At 49.0% G+C, this 6,000-nt stretch overlaps 1 protein-coding gene across 6 annotated transcripts in view; it reads right to left on the minus strand.

Annotated features, from left to right (window-relative positions):
- Galnt11 (polypeptide N-acetylgalactosaminyltransferase 11) overlaps positions 1 to 2,586 on the minus strand; it is a 43,609-nt gene extending 41,023 nt beyond the window's left edge. For 2 of the 6 annotated variants that reach the window (XM_077795912.1, XM_077795915.1), the window contains exon 1: positions 1,985 to 2,199. The gene's annotated coding sequence lies outside the window, so the exon portion shown is untranslated. Of the gene's footprint in view, positions 1 to 1,390; positions 1,793 to 1,984 lie in introns of those variants that run through there. The other 4 variants (XM_077795916.1, XM_077795917.1, XR_013343321.1 and 1 more) reach the window with 3 other exon arrangements.
- Positions 2,587 to 6,000: the final 3,414 nt, after the last annotated feature.

Genomic DNA, 6,000 nt, shown 5'->3' on the forward strand with positions numbered 1-6,000 from the left:
GAAAATAAACTTGTTCTGCATGCAAAAGAGCTACCTGTTGTCTTTAAGCAAATCTATATTAGGAAGAAAACCCTAGGAACAGTGTAGAAAATGGTTTGGGACAGAAGAGGGATGTTTGGAATCAGGGAGTCCATTGAGAAAAATTCCAGTAAGAGGCTATTGTGGCTTGATGTCAGGCTGTGTAAGCCTATGGGAAAGGAAGACCAGAGGCGAACTGTGTGTGATACTCAGCCTAACAGGAAACGGGGTACTAAGGGAAAAGGGGAAACAAAACACCCCATTCTCAAGTATTCACAGGCAGCACACAGAGAGAATAGGGATGGAGGAGTACAGATAGGGATTTTGTTTTAGACATGTTACAGTCAAGAGTCACTGGCAGGGAGACAGAGGTAAGCTTCAAGTTCAAATCCAGGTCTCAGAAGTTGAAAAGAAACATCAAAATTATAGCTTAAATTACATGGAAACAATAGCAGAGGAGGGTTTAAGTAATGAAGATAGCAAAAGGGATACAGGGAGCAATCCCTGAATGTCTGGGGTGGACAGTGAAGGACTGCATAAGGGGCAAGAGCCTATGAAGGACCACAGGAAGAACACACAATGAACAACAGGAGGTGTTGCTAAGATTTACAGAGGTCAAGCAGGTAAGTGCTGAGTGGAGCCAACAGACCTAGCAATCCATTCAGAAGAAGCTCTTTTAATGGCAGGCATGGTGGTGCATGCCTGTAATCCCAGTGGCTTGGAGATGAGGCAAGGGGATCAAAGCCAGTCTTAGTAAAAGCAAGACAATAAGCAACTGTCTCTAAATAAAATGCAAAATAGGGCTGGGGATGTGGCTCAGTAGTGGAGGACCCCGAACTCCCCCCCCAAAAAGAGAGAGGGGAGGAGAGAGGGGGAGAGGGAGGAGAACCCGCGCCCACGCGAAGGTCTTTAAGAAGGGAGCTTTTAATATGAAACGTTTGTAAGTTACACAAAAAGTTAAACGGAATTATCACGTGACCCAGTAATTCCACCGCTGAAATATACTCCAAACAGAAAACAGACTCAGACAGACACATGTAAGTCTATGTCCACAGGAGCACGAGTCGCAAGAGCAAAAAGGCGGGTAACCCAGTGTCCGTGGAGGGACAGATAAGCAGATAAACAAATGGTGGCTCACACGTGCGTGAAAAAAAGGACTGAGGTATGGTGCATGCTGCCACACGGACCTTCACCCGTGGACAGGGGAGACCCAACAGGACGAGTGCTTACAATCCCACTTAGGAGGGGCCTGAGGAGGCAAATGCACCGAGAACGGCGGAAGGGGGAGTCACCGCTGACCAGCACAGTTGGTCAGGAATGATGAAAAGGTTTTCAGGTAGCAGATGGTGACACAAATGGCCAAGGTACTCACTGCCGTAGGACAGCGGAAACCGCGACCTTCCCGCGGCGTCTCAGCACCGCAGCCCCCAGTCCCAGCACACGTTCCGCACCGGCGGCACCGAGACCGAGGGGCGCAGAGCGCGGGCCTCCGGGTCCCGTTCTCCCCGAGGCAGGGGAGGCTGCCACCTTCGGGACTTCCGGATAGTCACGAGGGACAGAGCGCAAACCGCAGCCGCGGGCCGCTCAGCCCGGGGCCGCGGAGGGGCGCGGGACCCGAGAGGGGCGGTGCAGGCCGGGTACGGGCCCCCGGCGGCGCCATCCCGCAGTTCACGGCGGAAAGCCAGACACACTTCCTCCCGCGGTAGAAGCCGAGCCGTCGCCGGAGCGGCGCTGCTCCCGGGACCCGCGGGCGGGCTCGGCGCCCCCGTCACCGCAGCGCGCACGTGCGGCGCCGCGGGGTTCCCGGGCCGGCCGCATTCCCGGGCCGAGCACACCGCCGAGGGGACGCGCGGGGCCTGCCCCGCGGGGAGCCGCGCGCACCGGAGTCGCCCCGAGCCCGCCCGAGCCCGCCGGGACGCCGACGGAGGCCGCGCGGGGCCAGGCGCCGCCGCCGGCAGCTACTCACCGCGATGCGCGCAGCCCAGGGCCGCGGCCTTCCGACGCTCGGGCTGCGGCATCTTCCCTCCCGCCACAGCCCAGGGCCACGGGGCCCAGGAGGGCGGCCGAGCGGGACGCGGAGGCTGACGCGGGTTCGTGCGGTCCCCGCGCCGCAGCCTCGGCCGAGAGACCGCCGGCGCCACGTCACGGGCGGCCCCGCCCCGCGCCGCGTCTGACGTCACCGCCCGCCGCCCTGACGTCACCGCGCGGGGTCCGCGGCCCAAAGCTTCTTATCCTTACCCAGAACAGGTGCCAAACCCAGGACGAGAAATGCTGTGTATTTTCTCTCGTATGTGGAAGCTAGTCGGGGAAAAAGAAAAAGCAAGGACATCTCCAAAGTAGAGGGGACCAGAAGGACAGAAGAAGGGGGCCCGCAGGGAGGTGGGAGCGCGGGGAGGTCCGGGGGGCCGCGCGTGCCCCAGCGCGGCGCGGCGACCCGCGTGTTCCGCGAAGCTACTGGGCACCGACACCGGAGAAAGGCGCCCGCGGTTGAGGATTCCGAGCGGTCCGCAGGGCGCCGTGGCGCGCGCCTGAAATCCCAGGCACTGCGGGGCTGGGGCAGGGGGATCCCCGGTTCCCCGCAGCCTGAGCAACCTGGGAGACGCCGGCAAAGGTGGAAAGGGCTCGGGGGTAGCGCAGTGGCTTGCAAGGTCCTGGGTTCCATCCCCAGTACCACCATTAAATAAAGAAGAAAAAGACAAAATGTGTAGTATTATGATGAGACGTATAGGTCAAAATGCAGAGAGCGGCCGTGAAAACGACTCCTACTGCTGGCCATGGTGCGAGAGGGCACAACTCTGGTCGGATTCGGCCAGAATAGTGTGGATGCTCCTCTTTGGCCCAGTCATGCCAGATTACGTTGGTGAATATCCCCTCCTCTGAAATAAAAAAAAAGTTCTTGGTCAAGAACTTTTAAAATTACTTTGAAAAAACGCATTGCTTTTACAATTAACAGGGGAACTGAATACCGTGTAGGAAAAGGAGGAAAATCTGCATCCCTTATAAGTTAAAAATTAAAAAGCAGTATCTGAACTAAAAGCATTGAACTTCTTGAGAGGAATGACACTAACCTCATCCAGCCACTCTTCTGGATTAACAAGCAGTGCCAAATACTTACTAGGGTCCTCAGGGTGTCAGGTGCCACCAAGGTCTCCGCGCGGGACTCAGGACTCTTTTCCCCAGTTACTGAGTGTGTAAGCAGGTGACGGCCCTCCCCCAAGTCCTTTTGGGACGTTTGCCTCAAGAACTGCTGCTCAGTGCCTGGTGGAACACCTTTGACTTCCTCCACCCTAGTCCAGGCAGTAGTTCACCGGGGCCAGAGGCAACATCTGTTTCAGGAGAGGGTTTCTCTTGCAGAGAGTACAGGATAACAGTCTGCCCCAGTGGTTGCAGTTCACATAAAATACAGTATAATATCAGATTAGCCCCACAGGGCTCAATACCCATGATAAGCAACATTAATTGGCCTGAGCACTTGTTAAAAGCAATGAGGTTTAGGCTTCACCCCAAACCTACTTATAATCCTGGTTTACCTGGATCCTCAGGTATTGTATGTGCAAATAGAAGTTTGAAATCATGCCTGCAAGACAGTTGCTTCATGTACTCAGGAACCTTGAAACTCTCAGATACTTAAATATTTGCCAGTCTGATAAGTATGAAATGGATTTTTGTTTATAGCTGCTATTTTGAATACTATTCTACCAAATTAATGCACATTGGTTACTTAACCATTATTCTAGTAACTGAAGATTTGGATTAGCTCTGGTTTTTCACCACTATAATGCTCTATGCATTCTCTCACTGTGGTTAAACAGTCTTTGAGGCCAGGATGATTACACAAGTATTTAGCTGTGGTTTTTGTTATTTTGTTTTTGTTTTGTCCCTGGATGCCGTCGCCAAATGAAATACAGGATGGCCTAAAATGTCAATTTCAGATAAAGAATACTTTGTCCTATGCAATATTTAGGATATACCTGTCTTGTTGTTAAAGCATTACATATGTGTGCAGCTGCTGAATTTGGCAGGTCAGATCTGGTAACAAAAAAGACACTCTCCATATGAGATAGTGTTTATTGTTGTAATAACAAGAAAGCAGTAGCCAAGTGAAAGGCACGTGAGAAAGAGAAGAAAATACATCACCAGATTGGGTAAACACCAACACCTGAAGTCGTGTAGCTGGGAGTCCCTGGGCAGCTTGTCAGGGTCCCCATTGGGAAGTGCCGGGCTGAGCATCTTCTCCACCAGTGGAACTCCAGTCTTACTCCTTAATCATCCTTAAAAATAAGTAATAATCCTTAAATATGAGTTAGAACAAAGGAAAAAAGTCTAACAACCTGGGTGACCTGGCCGTCTCCTCAAGGACACTTCATCCCCCCCCACCCCAAGCACTGGCCAGATCCCCATAAGGAGGGAGAGTTTGCCCTGAGATAAGCGAAGGTCTGAGTTCCTGTAAACCAGCCACACCAAAACTCAAACCCTAGAAGCCCGCATAGTTTAGATGTTCTATCAAGGACATGCAAAGGTCACAGCAGGCATAGGGACAGAGGAAATCTCTGGAATTTTCCTTAGCCCTTCATTTATAGTGCTAAAATAAAATGCTGAGACTTGGTAGTTTAAAATTAACAGAAATCAATTTTCTCACAGTTCCAGAGGCTGGAAATTCCAAGATTAAGGGCCTAGCAGGCTCAGTGGTCTCCTGAGGGTTGCTCTTGGCTGGCACCTCAGATGTGCTTCCTCCAGAGGGAGGAGCACTGGGACTCTAGCAGGGGTCAGAATGGTAAAGTGGGTGAACACCTTTGTCCAGACTTGTTATAAGGACACTTGATCCTATTCACAGGGGCTCTGCCCTGACCTAATCACTTTCCCAAAGCTCCTACTCTTAATATTATTATGCCACATAAATTTTGGAGGAGACACATTCAAACTATAGGTATACCTATGCTAAAATAATGTTCTTTATTTGTCTGAAATTCAAATTTAACCAAGTATCTTGCATTTTTGCTGGCTAAATCTGCTAACCTTCACCCTGGGCAAAATATAATCTTAATTTTCTCATCTATGAAATAGAAATAATAGGAATTATAAAGTAGTGAAGTTGTATAGTTGAAATAAGATAGTCCATGCAGAGTACTTACTATAGGGTCTGAAACACAGGAGAAGCCTAGCGTTAGCTTTTATTAATTATGACTTCAAACAGGTGTGTTTTAGAGTCAATTCCCAAAGAATTCTTTAATTACTAAACTCCTGAGTTTATTAATGTAAACCTTGTTTGAGCATTTGATCAAACCAAAAACTGCGTTTTGTGAAAATCTTTTACTAGATCAGCAGATACTTCCTCAATTAGCTCTAGAATACAAGTCAGATTTTTAAAATGTCCATACAGCTGAACCTCAATAACTTAGTGAGACCCAGACTCAAAGTAAAAAAATAAAAGAACTGGGGATGTAGTTTAGTGACAGAGCATCCCTGGGTTCAACCCCCAGTACAAAAAAAAAAAAAAAACCATCATACAAGAACAAAATTATCACCTATAAACAAGTATGAATTTCCTTTCAGTAACAGCAAATGCTTGGATGTTGATTTGATTTGTTTACTTTTCCAGAGCCAACTGAAAACAATATTCAAGAAGAGATTATCTAAGAGTCATACCGAACTATTTCTAGGACTTATTTGGATTATCTAGTACTTGAACTAAATTGTATTACAAAACTAAAAATTAACATTAGGTCTATGGCTTTAAAAAGAGAAAGTGTACATTTTTTTTTTCTTTTGGCAAAGCTGTTATTTCTACCAAAATATTTTTCTTTAATTTCAAAACTAAGCCAAGCATAGTAGCACATATCTGTAATCCCAGAGCTTGGGAGGCTAAGGCAGGAGGAATGAGAGTTCAAAGCCAGCCTTGGCAATTTAGCAAGGCCCTAAGCAATTCACTTGTCTCTAAATAATTTAAAATACAAAACAGGGCTGGGGGTGTGGCTTAGTGGT

This window comes from Urocitellus parryii, chromosome 3, assembly GCF_045843805.1.
Source record: "Urocitellus parryii isolate mUroPar1 chromosome 3, mUroPar1.hap1, whole genome shotgun sequence".
NCBI classification, from domain to species: Eukaryota; Metazoa; Chordata; class Mammalia; order Rodentia; family Sciuridae; genus Urocitellus; species Urocitellus parryii.